Raw genomic sequence first — 24,905 nt, forward strand, 5'->3', positions numbered from 1 at the left:
CACATTACAAGATTTTGCCAAATCATTGTGAGATAATTTTTCGACAGTTTTTATTGTCAGATGTGCGAATTTTATGCATCTGACCATTGCATTATTTCTATTGCTAAAATAGAATCTGACAACTTTTGGCATACAACAATCTGACAACAATGTGGACTGATAATTTTTGTTAGTAGATACATTTATTGTCTGACATTTATCTGGCAATGAAATTGTAAGGTTTTCTTATATTCCTCTGAACTTACAATTTACATGCTGCTAACAATTCGGTACATTGTCAGATCTGACAACATTGTAAGATCTATCAAGCATGTATACATAGTTTAATGAACACAATTATATATGTATATAATAAAGTTGATTAGGAATCTTTTCCTTATCCAACTTAAGGTTCAGTACCAGTTCATGTGCGATTAATTTGTGTTTGAAACGATGGAAAATGTTTTAGATTCACTTTAGAATAGGATAACCGAAATTAGGTTCTTTCGCTCTTAGTCTCAAAAAAATGAGTCGTACTTTTGTGCCTAGATCCATTAGAGTCACCGATAAGGTCTTCTTGTGGTCCTAATAAATTTCATTAAATGCTCAATCATGCTTTTGCAAGAAATAAGAGATTCCTGGTGTAAGCCGGGTTTTGAAATTTGAAAGATCAACTACGTCGGGGGATAGCCGAAAGCCAGTGCTCGTTTCCGTATTGAACCATAAGCCTATACTGAGATTGAGTTATGCTAAAGGAAAGAATCATATATTCTTGGAATTCATTTCTTAGAGGTTAAAGTAGACTCAGCTATCCGAAGGATAGACTAAATGGTTAGCCTCTTGATATTGAAAATATCATGTCAAACTTTAAGATTTTCAAAATATATTACATATTTAGGAAATATAGTAGTTCTTTATTGTTCACAGTTTTTTTATATTAGGAACATATTTTTCTTCCAGACTGTAGTATCTGCAAACAAATTAAATAATATGTAGTATATCTACAATGAATACCATGTACTTACTATATCATTCATAGGAATAGGCTCTGTAATAAAACAGCACAGCAGAAAAAAAATATAAATTCATTGAGTTTGTTCACTCTAAGAAAAGAAAAATTTAAATTTTTGCAACATGTCTGTTTTAGACAACAATAGATTGATTAATAAAGTGTAGTTTAGTTAAAAAAATTAAAATCTAAAGAAAGATCATACAGCATTTGAGTGATATCACAACAATAATAAGTATAATGTTATGAAAAGCAGCAATGAGGATATTATCAATTAAAGTGTTTAAATATATAAAATATTATTTGAAAACTGTAAATAAATTAATAAATGCACAAAAAACTAATGAACATAATTTAATCTAAATAGAATAAATTAAAAATGTTTAGTTTGTAAATAAATAGGAACACAGAGGAAAAACCGTTAACACTGAACTAGCCTCTTAGCTGAACTAGTCCATAGATGAGTCAAATAGTCAATAGACCTATAGACTAATCCATAGACAAGTCAATAGACTGTCCATAGACTAGTCAGTTAATAGATCTGCCAATACAATTATATAGACCATAGACTAATCCATAGACAAGTCAATAGACTGACCATAGACTAGTAAGTCCATAGATCTGCTAATACAATTATATAGACCATAGACTAATCCATAGACAAGTCAATAGACTGACCATAGACTAGTCAGTCCATAGATCTGCCAATACACTAGTATACAGAAAGATATAACTTTTATTCATTGGACCAGACAAAATACTAGCCTATTAACTGAAAAAATATTTTAGTTCGCGGACTAGTCCATAGACTACCTACTTCACTAACTAGACTAGATTACCATTCCCAAATATTGAAAGAATGGATTCCCTCCCTAATTTCGTTAAGTACTTGGTTCGTTTGGTCTCTGTGTAAAGCAGCCGGTGCTATTAATAAAATCGATCATGTTTATTAGTTTATGTTTATTATTTCTGAGACAGTCTAGATCATGGAAAAGAGCTCTACCACGATGAAGTAGCCTGTGCTCTTGTAAGGCTGGACAGTCACATAGAAGGTGTTGTACCGATTCCACTTCATCTTCGTCCAAGCAACTCCTACAGTAACTATAATTTGGGTAGCCCATACGTTCCGACATATGTCCAATCATATAGTCCCCAGTAATTATACCAGTTAGAAGCCTAATCTTGTTCGTACTAAGAGACAAGAGAGTCCTAGTCCTATCTGTTGTCAGAGTGGTCCAGAGCAGTCTCGATATTCTACAAGTGGTGATATTTGACCACTCAAAGCCCATTCATCTATCAATTTTGATTGGGTCGTAAAGGGAGTGTGAATATCCTTTTGCGCATGGGTTAAGTCTAGGGACGACCCTTTTTTGCACATTCATCAGATATTTCATTTCCCCAACATGATGTTGTGTCAGTTGTGCCAATGTTGTGTCAGTTGTGCCAATGATTGAATACAATTGAGAAGACATTTCGACTTAATAACATTGGAATTAAGAGCCTTGATTGATGCAAGGCTGTCGAATTTTGGAGATTTAGTTCCCGGATTCTTCTCGCGGCTGTATAGATGGCATATATCTCTGCCTGAAGGACCGTGTAGGTGTCAGGTAGTCGAAGAGACAGTAGAAGATTTAGTTTTTCGGAAAAGATTTCCGATCCCGTGCCCCTTTCTGTCTTTGAGCCATCACCCTTTCTGTAATGGACTAATAAATAAATAAATCCTTTAAATTTATATGATCGAATAATTACGAGTATTTTAGGTAATTTAGATAATGTTAATATATGATTTTAATGGAATTTTTCTCGAATTAACTTTGGTTTGTTTTTCCTAGAAAGTACTGGATATGGTTAGTACTATTTTAAAATTTCATAAACGTACATTATAAAAGGAAATTTTATCTAAATTTTATTTTATCTAAATAAAAGAAAAACTACAATTCATTCATAAAATGTTTCATTGCTGTCTATTCAAGAAACACCTCTAAAAAATACAACAAATTTTGAATTAAATATTTCCATATTACGTGGCAAATGATAAAAGTGTTACAACGTAAATAATTTGTTGTTTTATTATTTAAATGTGTTTGTAACGATGTGTTCTTTTGAAATACTAAATAACAGAGATGGAAAACTTGTTACAATAATACTTTTTTGGTGCAATACAATTCTAACAAGTACAAATATTTGGCAAATCTTTGCTCTTCAATTTATAACATCGATTATACAAATTATGTTTTAGAACTAGACTCAGGCATTATTCTAGTGTTAGTACCATTACTGGGTATTAGTTTTTCTTTCTAAGTTGCCTGCCTTATGTTTCAGTTATTAGTCTTGATAATATCGTTAGCTTTAAGACTTTACCCAAATGAAATCCTAGAAATAGTTCCTAGTCATGGTAATGGTTGTATCATGGTTCCTAGTATTAAAACAGTTTTAGAATATTTGGGTTTTTTAGTACTTAAAAATCAATGACAAAAAGTACCTATACTTTTAATTTTAATTTACCAGCTCTGCTAAATAAACACCCTCGCATTACTAAAGAGAGTGTGTGAGCGAAGAAAACATTAGAAAATACTTTCGAATGAAATACACGATAAATTATATAAAAAAGAATATTGTTTTAACATTTACTAAAAAATAAAAAAAATATTTCTTATTGGTATAAAAACAATGAAATCTATTCAATATCAGGGTCTAAACGAAATGTGTTACCAACACAAACAAACATTTACACGTTGTCACACTTTTATAAACATACATATTTTTGTGTGAAATACACATATTTTAACCACGTGCTAGATGAAAAAGTGTTCTTCAACATGTTTATTGTCGCATTGATTCCAGTTTTTGTTTAGATCTTATTTTTGTATTTACGCTTCTTCAATAATTTGACAAACAGTTAAAATAGATAGAATAGGAATAGATAACAAACAGGTATCAACATCTTCATCTTCTTGTCATTGTCGTTAACTAGAAACGAGTTTAAATCATTTTTTTATAGTTTGTGTTTTTTTATTTAGTTGATTTGGTAACTTATTCAGTTAAAAAGTGCGGTATATGGGTGATCGCATAATATTGAATGATTTTTTCCCTATAGCCAATATATCGGGCATATCCCAAAGATATGAAATTAATACTAATATGAAGGAGAGAATATGAGGATTGTATTGTCGTTAAACTTTGTTAAGGAGTATTCAATGTTTCTAAAGAGTTTTCCCTTCTTCTTGTAAACGATTTATTATAAACGTTTGGTATAATATTGCCCAGAACAGATGTCCTAATGTATCAACTACTTGACCTAGACTGGATTCGGTGTGTAATTAAATCAAATCCATAAGACTTAGCCATATAACACATGTTTGTTCGATCAATAAACCCAATGTTCATGTCAAGTACAGGTCCCTGATAACTAGATGATGCACAACAAAGAATATTAAAAAACAGAGGAAAAGAAAATAACTCAAAGCTTTAGAAAAATTGACAGACATGACCCTGATTGAAACGCTTGTTAGAGACGAGACGGCACTGACAGCCTAGTGACTCGTATCTAAGTTTAAGAGAATTAAACACATCGGGTTACAAGACACCTCTTCAATGTATTGGACCGCTGTATACAAACACGAGACGTGACAGGAAATTAGTCCCAGGTAGAAGATCATGTTCATCTTCCTAATCAGAACACTTGCTTTCAAGATCATATTAGACTGTAAGAAAATTATAAGCAAGCTTTACATCAGATGGGGTGTCCGGGTCCTCTCGTGGATGATAATGAAATAAATTAGATTGCTATAAAAGGAATGGAGCTTGTGGAAGTTATCCTGACGAACGCAAAACCATTTGAAAAATATGGACGAGAGAATTCAGTAGGTCCACTAAATCATATGAGATGACCTCAAAAAGAGCAGTTCGGCTCAGAATGAGAGTAAACTGGTTTACGTGCACAACTGAACAAAATTCCCCGAACGGACTCAGACGAATATATATAATAGCATGCAGAATGGACAATGAAACACTTTTCCTGGTAACGATATACACGTTTTTTCGCCAACAATTGCTATGAAAAGGAGCGCACAACAGGCACGAGATCATTCTAACCTAACATTACCTAAAGTAAATGAGAAGATTGTTTACAAAGTTTGGACGGTTGTTGAAAGAAGTTGAGTTGGTTGTTGGTTGGATCAAAAGGTTATGTTAGGTTAATAGGAGGATGTATACTACATCAAATCCGAAGAAATACACCTAGGCCAATATCGGGCCTGTTGTGCGCTCTTTATCATGAAAAAAAAAGTTCACTGAATGAATTATTTTTCAGTGTTCAGAAGCTCAGTTTCCTAAACGTAGTTCCAAAGAATATTCCAATCAGTGTTAGTCAGGAATGTTTTTTCCGGAATAGCATCACTTCCAAGATACTTGGATCTAACTTCGACGAATGCCTGGCAGTGGCAAAGAAAGTGCTTCAGAGTTTTACTATCCTCCCCACATGCTCTACATTCGTCTGAATCCGCACGTCCAATTTTGCATATATGTGCTCTTAATCCTGTGTGTCCACTCAGAATACGTACTATCATACTAACTTTAGACTTGCTCATTTTGAGGAGATTTTTCGTCTTGCTCTCATCAGAGTCACCCTATAGGATCTTCGTGGTTCTACCCACTGTTTCATTATTCCAAAGGCCTTATGTGATTCTCTCACCTACATTTTTAGTTCAGCTTTTGTTGCGTCGAATAGTTTTGCGTTTGTCAGGTTAACTGCCTCGAGCTCCCTTCCCTTTAAAGCTATTACATTCGCCCTTTCGTTACCGACTACTCCCAAATGGGCTGGTACCATATGATGAGAGAGTATTCAGTTAAAGCTTTCTTACAATCCAGTACGGTCTTAGATTTAGTTCTATCACCTGATATCGCCCTAATTGTCTTCTGGTTGTCGATAAATATATTAAGCGCTGTGGGCGCCATATTTATTCTAATCCAATTTACGCATTCCGTTATTGCTCGTACTTGTGCCTGGAAGCTTGTGTTATGATTTGGTAAATGGTGCTATATTTCTGGGTCTTCAATATAGAACCCCAGCCCCATTTTGTCTCCCAATTTAGAGCCATCCGTGTAACAACGGATTCCTACTGATATTTGCTTTAATGTTCCGCTTGACCAAGACATTCTATCTGCGATCAGCGTTTCAAAGTTTCCGACATTCTGTGCCCGGTATACGATCAGGCACGTCCGACGATTGTGTATAACCTTCCAATGTGTCCAGTATACATTGATGACGTGTCCTATAACCGCTTTTGGCCAGCTCGCCTAAAGTAAGGAGCCGTTCGGTTGGATCAAAAAGTTTTGATATTTTTGCAAATTCTCCAAATTGCTAGCAATATGAATATGATTTTGATTCCTCATTTTCGTGATCTTAGTTGGATTAATGTTCGCAATGTGTATGCTTTTCTAAAAATATCTTTTTTTTTCTTAGGCCAGCAGGAAATACGTGTATGTGTAACTTCCCTTAATTCAGAGGAACATATTCCATTGTAATATCGATAGAACAGTGAAATACACCCTAACTTTCGTCGGTGAATCCACTGTACAAGGTGACTTCGAATCTCCGGATCTTACATGAGAGTTCTTTTCTCAGCAGACACCGCACTTTCATGCCCAGAAAATCAAAAGTTTCTGATTCCTTAGCATCAAAATCTACCATGCCATTAGAAGATACATTAAGTCTTTCGAACATTATTTATCTAATTAAGGCCGGTCTAATGCTAATATGTTTGTTCTTATTTAGAACAAACATGGCCTCCGGTAGGTTAGTGGTTAGTGTTCCAGTCTGGTAGACCGGAGGTGGTGGGATCGATTCCCACCTGAGGCACTTAATGTATGTATACATATGTATATCCAACTAACAAACTAACATTTAGACGAGACTCCTTTGAATCCCAAAACGCAATACTACATACATATTACATATTTTCATAATATACTATTTTTACCTACTTTCGAAAATTTGATTTGAGTTATTTAAGAGATTTCAAATGTTTTATAAATCCTTTTTAAAACTGGGTTTTTAACAAACATTTCAAAATGTGCAAAAGTTTAGTTATACATAAATGAATTTTCCAACCATAAACTCTCAAACTAAATAATCCTGTGAAAGTTGTAGATAATACATACTTAAACGAAAATATTTCAACTAACAAAACACGTTAGAACATTAATTAAAACTAAAAACATCTTTCAGATACAATCACATAAAATTCATGAATATAAAACCAGTTTCCAAATTAAAAAAAAAGAACCTAATATCTATCTACAATTTCAAAGTAACGTAAAAACCAACATTTTACCGGCATCTTTAATCGAACAATCGAACATGTTCGCAGCGAACATAAATCTACAAAATCCAACCTACCAAAAACAGCTTACAACCTCAACGTATTAGCATGAGTATCAAACAGAAATACAATAACAAATGACTGAAAAAATCCACAATAAAACTTTTCTGAACAAGAGTTGATTCTATGGGTTTTGGAAAGCAATTTTTTAGTTGCTTTTACTTGTTGAAATCGTATAGAACGTTTAAAAGCGACGGTCTTCATACGGTTACATTTTGAATACTTTAACAACAATTTCAGAAAAATAGAACAAAAATCGTGTGTGTTCTGGTTTTAAAATAATAAATTTCTACTGTACCCGCTGGTCAACCCCTTAAGTTCTAACAACATGCAGCAGTTACTACAAAGATATTAAAAATACGATTTAAAGTAAAAACTTAAAGTTGTTAGCGCGCCTTTTGTGCTTTTTTAGTGGTGGTTTTATTTTTGTGGTCCTTCCACCAATACAAGCTTGTAGTACTTGTCAAGTAATTTAAATAAACGTGATTTAGTGAATTTGGGTTTTTTTAACATTCAATAAATTTTAAACAGAAACGGCAGCTGTACATATTTAAAACAAAAAGTTAAAATTACAATAAAGAAGTGTGTTTGTTCTTCTAGATTAAAGTTAAAAGGTACAGATGAATTTTAATTTTATCTTTTTTTGAAAAAAAAAAATATATGTAATCATTTTTATTTTTTTAATGTCAACAATTGTTAAATTTGGTATTTATACTATAAACGTTTATGTTAATTATTTCAGTGAAATGATTAAATTGTTTATTTTTCTTTAAAAAAAAAAAATTTATTAAAAAAAAAAAAAATATTATTATTTATGCGTCAGTTATGGCATGTGTAGGGAAAATGATAAAATTTTAACTTACCCGGATAAAAAATTAAAGTATTTGCAAATCTGTAAAGAAAAACAAAAAACAAATTAATTAAATTTAAATTGAAAAAAGTTAAAGCGTAAATAATAAATATGTATTAAAATAATGTTTTATCTTTAAAAATTAATGTAAACAATTTTTCAAGTGCAAAGCTTTTAAAAATTGTTACTACAGCAAATAATTTCTCTAATTTTATAAAAACCTAAGTTTGATATTTCTGTTGGGGAATCGTTGAAGTCAAGCTTTAGGTTTAGTTCCCCCTAGACCAGTCTATAGCCTATTCCATAGACTAGTCTGGACAATAATCTTAATCTATAGACAATACTAGACAAGTCTGTAGAGTAGGACATACACAAATCTGTAGACTAGACAATTGTTTGTTCCGTGGAAAAGGGTCTTTGTTCCTTAAGTTAAGTTCCTTAGTTCTGTCCGCAAAACGACTTTATAAGATGCATATAAATGTCAAAATATGTTATCTAAAAACTTCTGAAATGAACCAAACAAAATGCCAAACAATTTTTCAACCTACATATTTCAATATCTCTTTAGACCAATAAAAATAATTTTTGTCTAAAAAGAAAATTTAATATATTTCTTTTTTTATAATCAATTCAAAAATACGGAAATTTTGAGACCCATTTCGAAAAGATTTATATTAAGATAGGGAACTAAGGCCCCTTTCAAAAAAAAACTATTTTTTTATTTTTCTCGTGTTCAGTAAATTAATGCGCATCGAATGAGAGGTGTTCCTACATGAGATTCTTAAAATAGCTATGTATTCCTCTCTTCTCTTCTAGACAGTTTATTAGATTATATATATATTTGACATTAGAGTCGTCTATTCTAAACTAAAAATTAATTCATAAAGTTGTCTATAAACTAAATAATATAGAATACACAATAGACTAGTTCGTTTACTAATCCAAAGATTAATTCATAGACTAGTCCCTAGGCTAGTTAATACAGGGAGTCCGCCGCCATTTTGGTAAACATGACAGTTCATATTTGGCAGTCGCAAAATAGACACATGGCAAATTTGTTATGAAAAAATATTCGCTAAACGAACGTGTTTTAATCCGTAAAACATTTCATCAAACTCAAACATCGATTACTGTGACGATGAAAGTTTTGGGTGTAACAACATGCCAACAAATCGCACAATTTATCACGAATGATTTCGAAGAAAGGGGGTCTGGGGTTCTTCTTTTTGTGGAGATATCTGAAAAGCAAGTTTTATGAAAACAAACGATTAAGCAACTTAAACAAAAAAGGCTCGAATTTGTGAGGCTAACAGGAGCGGACATTTATCACGCTAATATGGATCCCTGGCCACGTTAAATGTCAAGCTAACTGTATAGTTAATGAACTAGCCATAAAAGGCGCGATGTTGGTTGAGGAGGAAATCGACACCTTAATTGGTATCTCTTTTACGAATTGTAAGAATCTTGTTCTTAATGAACTGTATGGGAAAGCCCAAATCAGGTGGTTTAGTGAAACCACTTGTCAGACCTCGAGGTCTATTTGGCCTCTATAAGATGCTTTCAGACTAAGCTGCTTATAGGTTTTCGAAGAGAGCATATAAGAACGCTTGTATCAGTAATTACAGGACACTAAGTCATAGGCAACCACGCCAGAAGACTAGGCTTTTTATATAATGTCTAATGTAGAAGTTATCATAATGAAGAAGAAGATGAGACTCTGCTATTGCCCTGCATTCGCTGAAAGCAGGCAACATCAATTTGGTGCTCCCTTCTTCTGGGATAGGTCTGAAGAATATCCTATGTTTTATAAATGAAACCGGTTGGTTTAGTTCTGGAAGCAGAGAGTGACATTAGAACACATTTCCTGCGACCACAAGGGTAACACAACGGGACCAACTTAATGGACCCAAGTGAGCTGCTTTTCTAGCAGCTGCCGTCGATACCTAACCTAAAACCTTATAATTCAAAATCCTTTGTGTTTACTCTATTAAGCTTCTCTAGATATGGTTACGAGGTGGACAATTTCCAAAAGCTGCTGTGATAATTACACATCCATTCCTTGAATAGTTATAATTGCCCTTTAAAACTTTTGCAATAGTTATCAATCACTTTGTGGTTTATATTATGTATTTTGCATAATTCATTCATTTTTTTATCAAATTTGCATTAAATGTCTGATATAATATGCCCTCGGAAACTTTAAAACGGAACTTGCCGAATAAGGTAAACAAATTTACATGGTGTTTAACTTTATACACATGAATGTATGTATATATTTTTAAGACCATAAATTTCCCCAAATAAATATTGCGGTTTTATTATGATAAGCAAACATTTTTAAGAAAAACAAAAAATTAAAAAAAAAAAAAACATTACATTTCTAATTTACGAACAGAATTTTGCAGCAGTTTGACAAAGAGTTAATGCATCTGAACAGCCACTAAAGTCTAACCATATAGTCGGCTCCAATTAGTCTTTCGTCACGAATGTTTTCGTTGTAGACAAAAGCGAAGACAGTAGTCACTTTACTGTATACGCTTAAAAAACTAACTTAAGCGAATTGCCATGCATGGACTCTCTTTGCCATGATTTCTGACTGCCACTTTTTAAACTATGCATCCATGGAGTGGCGATTGACTTCCACCCAGTACAAGCAGATGTTAAAATACCTAGTCAAATATATAATTGGTGGCTAGGGGCAACATTGACTCCCTTGCAATAGCTTTCTAATTATCACTTTGTAATTTATGCAGTGACGATTGTCTTCCTCCTTGTCTTAAGAATGTTAAAATACCTAGTCAAAAGTGTAGTAGGTGGCTAGGGGTAAGTGATAGATTAATTCCCAACTGTCCCTCCGAACTGCTAGAATAGCTAGGTATTAATTCATCTATCAAAAAAATATAATAAAACATCAATTAAAAACATGTCACACTAATTAAACCTAAACTACATCTTCAAAGTTATTAAGTTTAATGTACTAAGTAGATTTACTTTTGTCGTCTTTCATCTGTCTACATTTCGAAATTAAATAACTTACGAAACATCACCTAATAATCTGCTTAATGTCGCAAAACTTAATTGAAACAATGTCTTCTCTCTTGTTGACATTAAAATTTGTCATTATTACTACAAATGAGCAATTTACTTTGAACTAAATTGTTGTTGTGTAAAAGTATTTGTTAATAATTGCTGATATTAATCTAACCTTAATGTGTGATTTAAATACAATATTCTAAAAATAAGCGATTGTATTCTAATGGATTTTATAAATTAATCAATAATATTTGACGAATAAAGTTATTAATGTATGCAATGTTTACAAGTAAATAATAAATGGAAAATAAGTGTAATTAGCAGTTTAACAATACAACATAACATTAGGAAGAACATTAGTTTACAAAGAAAGAATTGATTTATTATGTTTTCTAAAAGTCTATACAGTAGTACGATTCACAAAAAAGGTTGCTTGTGTTACCCTTTACAAAATATATGTATGTAACAGTTGGACTGTCGGCGATAGTTCTTTCCTGGGAAAATAACTTTCGGTTAATACAGCTGAGTGGACAATCATTGACCGAGTAACACTCGGGTTGTTCTGGAGACAAGATCCAGTTGCAGTGGGAACTTTTGTAGCTTGTAATTTTATTTTTAGAGTTGACCTACTAAAGCTTAATCGTATTCAAAAAGGGTATACGATTTTACATGTTTAATTCAAAATTGTACTCGACTTCAGATCTTTGTTTTATGATGATTTTTAAAATATTTTGAGTCTAACGATGGCTATTCGTTGATTTGCACATTGCCCGGAAATATCAGATTGAATTATTCTTTCCAGGACTTAATCTTGCCATAAAAAAGTGCCTTTTTTATACAGATACATATATTTTGAACCTTAAATATCTAATCTAACCAAACGTTTCGATAATTTCGTATAATCAAAATAAGATTATAGAAAACAAAACTTCTTGAATTGCAAATTTTTAAGGAGACATCAATTCTTTTGCTATATAAATCGTGTGGTTTTTAAGTCCAATAGAACTTGACGCAAACAAGGAAAATTTAATAAACAAATCTATTTTTATATCAATACATGGTCCCAACGAAAAACTTTCTGGACTTCCAATTTTGGACCTATTTTTCGAGCATTGATAGCGGTATGTCGCAACTACCATGAACAATGTATGTCCCCAAGGTATCAATGCTGGTTTATTATAAACAACACAGAGGAAAAAAATCGATGGAAAAGTACCGAAATTGATACAATCAGTTTTAAAAAGTGTGCCTACAGTTAATATTTAGACAACGATGCATCGTTCTGATTTTGACAACATAGCATTGTCATTTTGGTAACACATTATTATTTTTTGTTGATTTGATAACGAAGTGTATTTATTATATTTTCGTTCTTGGTTTGACAACTATCCGTACATACTTTGACAATGGATGTTATTGAAAAATATAATAAAATTATAAATTAAAAAAATCTTTGTTCCCTCTGTGTAGTGACTTTACATTGCCCCATAGGAAATAATCGAAACGTCAAATTAAAGCGGCCTTGGTGGTCAAATAATAGGTTAATTTTTAGAATTTCGAAACTATATCTCAATCAGTTCAATGTCATTTTACAGTTACATTTTCGTAACGCGAGTTTTAGCTTATTTTGGAAAATAATCAGTTCCGATGATGACACGATCGTGCAAATCACACCAAACGGTGAATTTTTTTGGCGTAATGACGTCTGTAGGATCTGTTGTGGATCTGTTGTGGACATATTAAAAATCACGCTAATCCAAAAATTAGCAACATCCCTGAAAAAAATTTTGCGATAAAACATCGGATCAGTTTCGATGTATCGATGAAAGATTTTAAATATATATATATAAATATAGCGTTGTCTATGATAATTTAACAGGATATAACAGTGAAAGCTTTAGTGGAAAAGCTTCTATTGTGTAAGCTTTTATATTATTTTATATGGATCCTCAAGATTTCGTGAACTGTGGAGATCTCATACAAAAAGGCAATAACTTTCGGAAAAATTATATATATTTGTAAGCTTTTACAGCATTTTCTATGGTTTACAGGATTTGGTTAATTGAGTTAAAATTCTGAAAAAAATTTACATTTAAAAAAGACAAGATCTCTTTGTTAAAAGGCTTTTTAAATAAAAGTTCAGAACAAATTTTGCATTTTGTCCTATCGTAAGTTTTATAACCCATTAGAGTGATTCTTAAACTCTGTAGGTTAATTATTCTAGTCTGTACGTATAGAGGCCGTTGGTTTGATATCCACCAGAGAATCTGATAAAGGCGCTATGTGGCCTATGTGCATTTTTTCAGATCTGATTAACATTAAAATTATTGAGAACAAAAATGTTTGAATTAAATGTGTATTTATTACAACGGGACTACAATCAGGTGGACCCACATGAGCTGCTTTCAGATAAATTTTATTGAAAACAAAAATTGATAGATGAAATAAATGTTTTAATGTAAAACTTTAGGAAACCATTGTGTTTAAGAAACTGGTGAAGTAAATCATTCAATTAGTGTAATTATTGAAAACAAAAATCTTTGAAATGTTATTTCTAATTACCTTTATAACCTCGTTATTTTTCAGTTAGCTTTTTGTAAAAACTATACCATTCGTTTAGTTACAAAATAGATTATCACTATGACACTGTTTACTGTGTGTATCTTTCCAAAAATTTCATAAACAAAAATAATTTATACTCTTTAAAAAAAAATCCGGTAAATTACATTTGCCTTACCAGTTTTCTTAATAAAATTTGCAACATTCATAAAATTGGTAATTTACATTTCAGTGGTTTTTTTTTCCGGGCTCACTTTTAAAGAAAAACATAAAATTAAACTGTGCGTATTAAAAAATCATGTTCGATTATACTTAATTATAATTCTGAGTGATTTTTTCCCTCGTTTTTTACACCTAATTACAGATAATTGGAAAACATAAAGATTTATTAACTGTTAAATATTGTTTTATGCTGTAATCAATAATTGTTGAAATTGTTAAAAAAATACTTGGATTAAAAAAATTGCTATTAGTCAATCATAATTAATGGCTGAAAAAATCAAACAAACATGTCATTATTATATTTCTCAATTTTTATTAAAATTATGATTTTTTTGTAATTTAAATTAGAGTTGGCAACATTTTTTTCAATTATCTGCTGCTGCTTAGTTGTTCTGTTGGTAAATGTTAAAAATATTATTTTTTTAACATTTACTAAAAAGTATTGGCAAGAAAAATTAAAAAAAAAAAAAAAACGAAACAATCTTTATAATGAACTCAATATAATTTTTCAAAAGAAACACACACAAAAAATGTGAAAGGTAATTGTAGTTTCAAAACTTTTAACAAGAAACCTAGACAAAAAAAAAAACACAGATTCTTTTTTAATGTTTTTAAACTTTAAAAGTTAATAAACTTTGTATATTTTTGGAAGAAAAAGTAATTCATGCTTTAAACCTTAAGATTTTTTTTGTAACAAAAGAGGTCTGCGATAACATTTTTATATTTCTGATACGCAAAAGCTGAGTTATTTTTAAATAGATTGAATCTATTGTTATGCGTTGTATGTCTTTTAATTTTATAAAAGGATGAGGTAAAAATATAAAAATATTAGTCTAATTCAAGCACTCTTTCGAATTAAGTCCAAATAATACAGGGTGTGTGTTTTTAAGGCCGATAGAACTTACGAAAGTGTTAACTGTCAAACTAAGAGTCTTAATGTACTCATCTTTTGACATTTATGATAAGTATACTCTGGAAAATCATCATGCATAGATTAATTAAACAACGCTTTCAAATTTACTTTCAAAATCAGTCATCCTTTTGCACACCTTATAGACTGACTCCTTCGAAATTTTTATTGCGCAAAATTTTGTTTAGCATTTGAGGACCATTTTTGGTATGGTTTAAAAAATTGTGGTGAAAAAACTTTATATGTTCTGAAACCCAGATTCTTGGACGTAGTTCCTTTCCATTCAGTGTTTCTGAGACATGTAATATCTGTACTAATATCGCTCCCAAAAATATTTGGATCTGATTTCAATGAAAGCCTGGTCAAGACAGAGAAACTGTTCCAGCATTTCACTGTCCTCTTCGTATGCTCTACATTCGTCTGAATCCGTAAACCTGTGCGTCCACTCTGAATATGCATCATCATACTAACCTCGGACTCATTAATTCTGGAGGAGACTTCTCGTCCTCCTAGTTTTGGGGTCTTCCCACCACTCCATTATTCCAAGTGTCCGTATGGGATTCTCTCTCCCAATTCTTTAATTCAGACCTCTTTGTATCGGACGATTCTACATTCAACAGGTTAACTCTCTCAAGCTCTTGCCTTGCCGACGATCCTCGATTATGAAGTGTTTATTACTTGAAGACTATTCGGTTATGACTCTTTTTCAGTCCTATAATTCCCTGATAGTACGGACTTCTTCCTAGAACCAACAATTGTGTTTATAAATTAGGTTGTATATTTTGGTTTCCCGGTTTTCAAAGTAGATCTCCAGACCGATTTTATCACTTAGTATCTGAGGCATCGGAGTGACAATGCTCTAATGTTCCGCTTGCCCGCTCGATCCCCCAATTGGGACCAACGGGTTATTTAATAAACAAAATTGATAAATATAAAGAGAGACCCAAACACAACAGTCTCTACCGATTCCATTTTATTCAGAAAAATACATGGTTTTTGGGTATCATCGGACATTATTTAATCTAAAATGAACCCGGAGCTTGTTTCGCGATGAATATTGTATTGAAGATTGTTACCGTGATTGTTGTCGTGATCAATAATTTTTTGATTGACACAACTTGCCATGCGGCGAAATGGACCTGAGAATTATCCTCTAAGATCGGCCGATTTGACACCTCTCGATTATTTCCTGTGGGAGCACGTGAAGTATCAACTTTATGCTGATAAACCAGCTGCAATTGACGCCTTAGAGCCTGTTATTCGACCAGTAATGCTTGAAAAAGGTATTTCAAAATTGGACGTCCAGAATTTGCTAATTTAAAAACAGCCGCGATAACAATATGCCCGTAATCACTTTCAACTGTTTATGCCATGATCTTTCGAATAATGCTTTTTTGATTTTTTAATTAAGAGCAAAAAAAGGTTAACCTTCCTATGGCAAGCATATGCTAAATTCATTGCTTTTTAAGTACTTTTTCAGTACCAACTTCCATTTCTGAAAGTTCTTTTTTGCCGGCGACTTAGCTTAATTACAAATAATTAGCGTATATTATTTATTTTCACTTGTTGATCTGTCTGTTTTTCAAAATCTAACTTTCAATCTTATAAATAAAACTTTTTCTTTATAACCAAAAACTAAAACCTTATTGTCTTGTTAGGCTTGGTTAATCATTTGTAAAACTCAACCATTAACAAAAAATTAACACAGTTTCTTAGTTAAAATTTAACACTAAAAAATCTCCCTCGATACAAAATAAAAAAATAAATTAAAAACCCTGAATATACATATTATTAAAAATTTGTTCTTGTTTTATAAACATAAACTTGTAAAACAAAAAAAATATATAAATAGAAAAGATTTAAATTGTAGTTTATTAACCTCTTCACAGGTGGTAACACTTCTTTCCACCAAACATTTTTTTACCTGTATTCATAGTATATCTACCTTAAGCTATAAACTTCTATACATAACAATTAATAATAAAAGAAATATTTAAATAAATTTATGTTAATTTATGCAAAATAGTTTTTTTTTCTTAGGAAAGAGAAAAAACGATTAATATCACTTGTTAAGAATATTAACTAATTTCTAACAAATGAACGTTTTTATTACACCATTTATGGGGTTTTTAATTTTTATAATTAATTAATAGATTTGTTTTTTTCTTTTATTTTCGATAAAAATCTTTCTTCAAACTTTGTAGCGCATTATTTGTAATGGTTTTTAATACTTTTTTTAATATAATTATTAAAAAAAGTTACGTATTATTGTCAATATATTTTTTTGTTAAATATTTCTTAATCAATAATTTTGAAAGTTCAATCACATTTTCGATTTCCTTTCCTATAAACAAGCCTCTCTTTTTAATTTTTGTCAATTAAAAAAAGTGAATGTACTTATTATACCCATTTAAACTTTTTACAATTTCCGGATTTTTACTATAGAACAAAAGGAAATTATTTATGACAATCAATTGTTGTTATACCGATAATATTTACAAATTATGAATAAATATCAATTAGAATTGAAAATAAAATGAATTCTAATAAGTTTAGTAAAACGTATTTTACTTAGATAAAACGACAGTTTATATACCCTAATGCTTAGTTTGGCTGATTGTAGATAATGGCGTTTAATCATGTTTTTTGACGATCATTTTTATACCCTACACAACTTTAGTGGGGATGGTATATTGGATTTGTGCTGATGTTTGTAACATACAAAAATATTCGTCCTAGACCCACCTTAAAGTATACCAATCGGCTTAGAATCGCTTTCTGAGTCGATTAAGCTATGTCCGTCCGTCTGGCTGGCTGGTTGGCTGTCCATGTAAACCTTGTGTGCAAGGTACAGGTCGCAATTTTCAAGATAATTGTATGAAATTTGGCACGCAAGGACGCCTATTGAAAGTGGTTAAAATCGGTCCATTATTTCACCTAGCCCCCATAGAACAGATCCCCCCGAAAAGGACTTCTGACCTCATAATTATGTTAAATATACATATCGATAAAATACGGCACAACTAAGTTGTATAGAAGCCTTGATGACCCTGCCAAATTTTATAAAGATCGGGCCCCATTTGACCCTAGCTCCCATACAAAGTCCCCTTCAGAAAATTACTTGAATGTCCCAAATTAACTTATAAACACAAATATCGCGATGAAATTCATCACAATAAAATATTATGTAAATATAAATATATTCACAAAATTTTATCGGGCTTGGTCCATATTTGCCCCTAGCCCCCATATAAATCCTCTTTCAGAAAATTAGTTTTTCATCCATAAATTGCTTAAATGTATCGGAACAAGGGAATATTGAAGATAAATGCTTTATTATGAAAAATAAATCACATTTAATATTCATAACTGGTGTAGGTATCATATGGTCGGCCACGCCCGACTATACTTTTTTACTTGTTAAATTAGTAAATATTGTTTAGTACAATTACTGTGTACAGTATGATTGGACATATGTCGGTGCGTATGGGCTACCTACATTATAGCTATTGTAGAAGCTGTTTGGACGAAGAGGAAGTGGAATCGATACAACACCTTCTATGTGACTGCCCAACCTTACAAGAGCACAGACTACTCTATCTTGGTAGAGCTCTTTTTCATGATCTGGACTATCACAGAGATGCGTCACGAATAAACATGATCGGTTTTTATTAAGAACACCGGCTTGTTTTCACGAAGACCGCAAAAACCAAATAGTCAACGAAATTATTGAAGGAAACCATTCTCTCAACATATGGGAATGGAAATTATAAGGGTATCACAATGGGCCCTAACCATATGTAGCTTATTTGCTAGAATTTTAAGGAACCATCTTGTTACGATCTGTATAGATCAGTTATTAGTTTTCGCGAATGGCTCTAATAATAAAAAACTAAAGTATTTGGAACTCTTAATATTAATCTGAACAACTCTTTAAAAGTTCATGTTGATCAAAACCTGGTTTCTACTTATTGGTACTGATCATACAATCGAAATCGAGAGTAATGTAAGATATTGAATCTCCTTACCTTAATAGAAAAATTATGGTTAGCTTTCGAGATTAACTGGGGATCGATCAGATGATCGAAAATGTTCAAAACTTCGTTTCAACTTATTGATACGGATCATACCATGGAAATCCGAAAGCACTTTAAGTTTAAGAATCTTCTTACCTTAATAGAGAGTTTAATGGCTACTTATTGGTACGGACCATACAATGGGGAACCAAGAGTACTGTATGCTTTTAAATCTCCTTATAGTAATATAAAACTTAATGGTAGGCTTTCGAGATGAACTAAAGATAAGGACCACAATCTCATTCCTGGGTTATCGTTTAACTGGTAGATATTCTGACGTTTAAAATAATTTTTGTTTGAAAACTGTCAATATTTCGTTTCTATAGAAAAAAATAACAAGACCTTTAGAAAACGGGAGTACAAGTCTCAATCATTTCACAATCTACCAATAACTGAGCTTTTCTGAACCACAAAGAGTTTTAGTGAGGTCATGGTTACATAACGTGATGATTCTAGCCAAATATCTTGAAAAGAATACATGCCCGCCTGCATACTGATGATGTCTGATGATGATGTATAGACTACTTAGCAGTAAACTTTGAGCTACCAACACATGTGTGGCACCAAACTCGGCGGTGTAGCTGAGTGTCTTCGTTCATTATGTTAACGTTGGTTGGACGCATGCTAGAATATCTCTAGTAGTCATTTGTCATTTCAGCGGTACCTATGCTATACATAGATCCATAGACCTCTTTAACAAGGTTTTATACTTGTTCATGTAATATATAAATTGCAACCAGTGGTGTACTTTGTAACACAATAGGGCTGTGGTTTTCACGGCATTAGTCCTTTTTGTTGATGAAACGGACCACCTAGAGGTCCAGCCCTAGAAGACATCTATGAAATTTTATTAGAGTTGTTAATGACCATTCTTCGGATAGTCCACATTATGAAAGAAGCTTGTACCAAGATATCCCGGTCTGAGCTATTGCAGAGCGAGGCAGTCATAGTATTAATTTCTCTTCTTCTAAACTATACGATCGCATATACGTCCAATCATTAATGTAGCTACCATATATTTATATAAAAAAAGGAAACGCTGCACCAGCATAGGATCAAAATGGTGATTTAATTAATAACTAATAACAAAATAACAAAATTCGATAACTTTAGTATTTTAACTCCCTGGAAAATTTTTAGCTGATTTAGAAATCAGTTACTACCTTCTAATGTAGAAACTTATTTCACTTATTTTTATGTGAACATTATATAAAATATGTAAAACTAGATCATCCCACAAACGATACTTCAATTATGCTAATGTAAATTATCAATAATACACAATAATTGTTATTTTTAAGAAAATTAAATAGTTCAACTAAATTGATTCAAATACTTAAAAACGTACAAAAACGTTCAAGCGCTCTATGTAAGCTGCTGACTTAGTTTTATGCTTTAAGTTATTAGTATTTTCCAAAATATTTGATAATTTTAAATTTCATAAATTTAATTATCAGTTTTATAGCATGTAGTCATAAAATTAAACATATGTCACACAAAATGTATACACATTTCTCACATATTAATTAAACAATTAGTGATTGAATTAAATTGTTGGTAATTTAATTTAAATTTTAGTGTGTCGTCATATTTTGCATCAGTCGTAGTAGATATATAAATTGTGAATTGAAACGAAATCAATCAATTGTTTTGTTTATATAGCTAAAAGGAATTTTAATGTATAAATAGAGTCATAAGAGGCTGACATCTAGACTTAAAAATACTCGTTTTAACTGGATTTTATTAAAAAAAAAGCAAGTCATGTATTTCTTAATTATTCAGTGCGCAGTGCAATAAATAAATTTAATATTTTTTGTAAATTATTTAGTTACTTGATTTAATAAATTAAAAAAAATATATATTAAATTTAATATTTCTTTTGAAATTCACTCACTTCCTTATTCAAAATTTTGCCTCCGCCTTTCTTTCTCAAAAATCTTTTCTTCGTATCTTCTGGCAATAAATCAGCTAGACTCTCTAGAGTCTGTAACAGATGGTGACAGTCTTTAAGATCTCATTATCGTCATTTTTTGTGAAATTCATTAAATCAGTAACAACAAATAATTATTTTATGTTAATGATAATGTCAAAATCAAACCAAAAATTAAGAACAAAAAAATTTAAATAAAAAAGACAACACGTGAAGTGTGCAGTATAACATTTTATTTATATAATTCATTAAAAATACAAATGTTAGCAGGAGGAAAATATTTATGAATATAAATATGCATAATTTAATTGTATTTTTAATGTCATCTTTGTATATGAATGAAATAACCTAAGCGTACTAGAAAAAACCGAAAGTTATGTTCACAATAATCAAATATTTTAGGAAATAAATACAACCTTCACTGTATTAAGTGCGGCCTTTGATAGGTTAGTTGTCATTGTTCTAGTAGACCGGAGGAGGTGGGTTTGGTGAAGGAGCGCACAACAGGTCCTATAGAGGCCTAGATTTACATATTTCTTGGGATTTGATGTATATACAAACCAACAAATTAACTAACTAACTAACTAACTAACTAACTAACTAACTAACTAACTAACTAACTAACTAACTAACTAATTAACTAACTAACTAACTAACTAACTAACTAACTAACTAACTAACTAACTAACTAACTAACTAACTAACTAACTAACTAACTAACTAACTAACTAACTAACTAACTAACTAACTAACTACTAACCTAACTAACTAACTAACTAACTAACTAACTAACTACTAACAATACTAACTAACTAACTACCTACTAACTAACTACTAACTAACTAACTAACTACTAACTAACTAACTAACTACTACTAACTAACTAACTAACTAACTAAACTACTAACTAACTAACTACTAACTAACTAACTACACTAACTAACTAACTAACTAACTAACTAACTACTAACTAACTAACTACTAACTAACTAACTAACTACTAACTACTAACTAACTACTAACTAACTAACTAACTACTAACTAACTAACTACTACTAACTACTAACTAACTAACTAACTAACTAACTACTAACTACTACTAACTAACTAACTAACTAACTAACTAACTACTAACTAACCTAACTAACTACTAACTAACTAACTAACTAACTAACTACTAACTAACTAACTACTAACTAACTAACTAACTAACTAACTAACTACTAACTAACACTAACTAACTAACTAACTAACTAACTAACTAACTAACTAACTAACTAACTAACTAACTAACTACTAACTAACTAACTAACTAACTAACTAACTAACTAACTAACTAACAACTAACTAACTACCTAACTAACTACTACTAACTAACTACTAACTAACTACTAACTAACTAACTAACTAACTAACTAACTAACTAACTACTAACTAACTAACTACTACTAACTAACTAACTAACTAACTAACTAACTAACTAACTACTAACTAACTAACTAACTAACTAACTAACTAACTAACTAACAACTAACTAACTAACTAACTAACTAACTACTAAAACTAACTAACTAACTAACTAACTAACTAACTAACTAACTAACTAACTAACTAACTAACTAACTAACTAACTACTAACTAACTAACTAACTACTACTAACTAACTAAAACTAACTAACTACCTAACTAACTAACTACTACTAACTAACTAACTAACTAACTAACTAACTAACTAAACTAACTAAACTAACTAACTAACTAACTAACTACTAACTAACTAACTAACTAACTAACACTAACTAACTAACTAACTAACTAACTAACTAACTAACTAACTAACTCTAACTAACTAACTAACTAACTAACTAACTAACTAACTAACTAACTAACTAACCTAACTAACTAACTAACTACTAACTAACTACTAACTAACTAACTAACTAACTACTACTAACTAACTAACTAACTAACTAACTACTAACTAACTAACTAACTAACTAACTAACTAACTAACTCTAACTAACTAACTAACTAACTAACTAACTACTAACTAACTAACTAACTAACTAACTAACTAACTACTAACTAACTAACTAACTAACTAACTAACTACTCCTAACTAACTAACTAACTAACTAACTACCTAACTAACTAACTAACTACTAACTAACTAACTAACTAACTACTAACTACTAACTACTAACTAACTAACTAACTAACTACCTAACTAACTAACTAACTAACTAACTAACTACTAACTAACTACTACTAACTAACTAACTAACTACCTAACTAACTAACTAACTAACTAACTAACTAACTAACTACTAACTAACTAACTAACTAACTAACTAACTACTAACTAACTAACTAACTAACTAACTAACTAACTAACTAACTACTAACTAACTAACTAACTAACTACTAACTAACTAACTACTAACTAACTAACTAACTAACTAACTAACTAACTAACTAACTAACTAACTAACTACTAACTAACTAACTAACTAACTAACTACCTAACTAACTAACTAACTAACTAACTAACTAACTAACTAACTAACTAACTAACTAACTAACTAACTAACTAATACTAACTAACACTAACTAACTAACTAACTAACTAACTAACTAACTAACTAACTAACTAACTAACTAACTACAAACTACTAACTAACTAACTAACTACTAACTAACTAACTAACTACTACTAACTACTAACTAACTAACTAACTAACTAACTAACTACTAACTAACTACTAACTAACTAACTAACTAACTAACTAACTAACTAACTAACTAACTAACTACTAACTAACTAACTAACTAACTAACTAACTAACTACTACTACTAACTAACTAACTACTAACTAACTAACTAACTAACTAACTACTAACTAACTAACTAACTAACTATAACTAACTAACTAACTAACTAACTAACTAACTAACTAACTAACTAACTACTAACTAACTACTACTAACTAACTAACTAACTAACTAACTAACTACTAACTACTAAGTAAGTAACTAACTAACTAACTAACTAACTAACTAACTAACTAACTAACTAACTAACTAACTACTAACTAACTAACTACTAACTAACTAACTAACTAACTAACTAACTAACTAACTAACTAACTAACTAACAACTACTAACTAACTAACTAACTAACTAACTAACTACTAACTAACTAACTAACTAACTAACTACTAACTAACTAACTAACTAACTAACTAACAAACTAACTAAACGACGTAAACGTTCGAGCCAACACCAGCTATCCTGGGTTTATGCAGAATACCATATGGAACGAGAATCCATAGCGTAGGTGTTAAAACCGTACCCCTGAAAATGGTCAATATCTCAGTTTAGTAGTGCCTTCCATTTGAATCCAGCAGATTTCGGAAAAACCCAAATTTCTTCTAAAATCTTGACGAATACTTCTCAATACTTTATGGTTAAATATTTAAAATAAAATATTTCGGGATATTACATATAGCCCATACAATATAAATTATATTCCCGAAGTATTTAAAAATCGTTTCTTTTTTCAATATAAAGGTCAAAGGTTAAATTTTGCAATATTTTTTTGGAATTCTTATTGATTCAAATTGATAGAAATATTATGTAGTTTTCGGCCTTATGTAAAAAATTACAGACATTTGTAGTATAAAGCTCAATATTTAAAATAACAGCAGAAAAACAAAACAAAATTAACCCTTCAATGCACCTGGGTCAAATATAACCTCAAAGCTGAAAAACCCAAATAGAGTTAAACATTTTGCTAAATGATTCAACTTTATGCATATACATACAAAGAAATATAAACAAATTTAGACATTCCTACTCATCCCACAAATAAGTTTAACAAAAAAAATTTAAGATAAATATTTAAAACTACAATATAATTTGCGTAAATATTTGAGAGAATGAAATTTTGCAGG

At 30.8% G+C, this 24,905-nt stretch overlaps 1 protein-coding gene across 1 annotated transcript in view; it reads left to right on the top strand.

Moving 5' to 3' along the window:
- The first annotated feature begins 7,527 nt into the window (after positions 1 to 7,527).
- LOC119616372 (Y+L amino acid transporter 2) overlaps positions 7,528 to 24,905 on the top strand; it is a 33,660-nt gene continuing 16,282 nt past the window's right edge. Inside the window, exon 1 of the mRNA XM_037972729.1 lies at positions 7,528 to 7,985. The gene's annotated coding sequence lies outside the window, so the exon portion shown is untranslated. The remainder of the gene's footprint in view (positions 7,986 to 24,905) is intronic.

This window comes from Lucilia sericata, unplaced genomic scaffold, assembly GCF_015586225.1.
Source record: "Lucilia sericata isolate MDLA Ls3-8-SP2 unplaced genomic scaffold, ASM1558622v1 Contig000069F_arrow, whole genome shotgun sequence".
Taxonomy (NCBI): Eukaryota; Metazoa; Arthropoda; class Insecta; order Diptera; family Calliphoridae; genus Lucilia; species Lucilia sericata.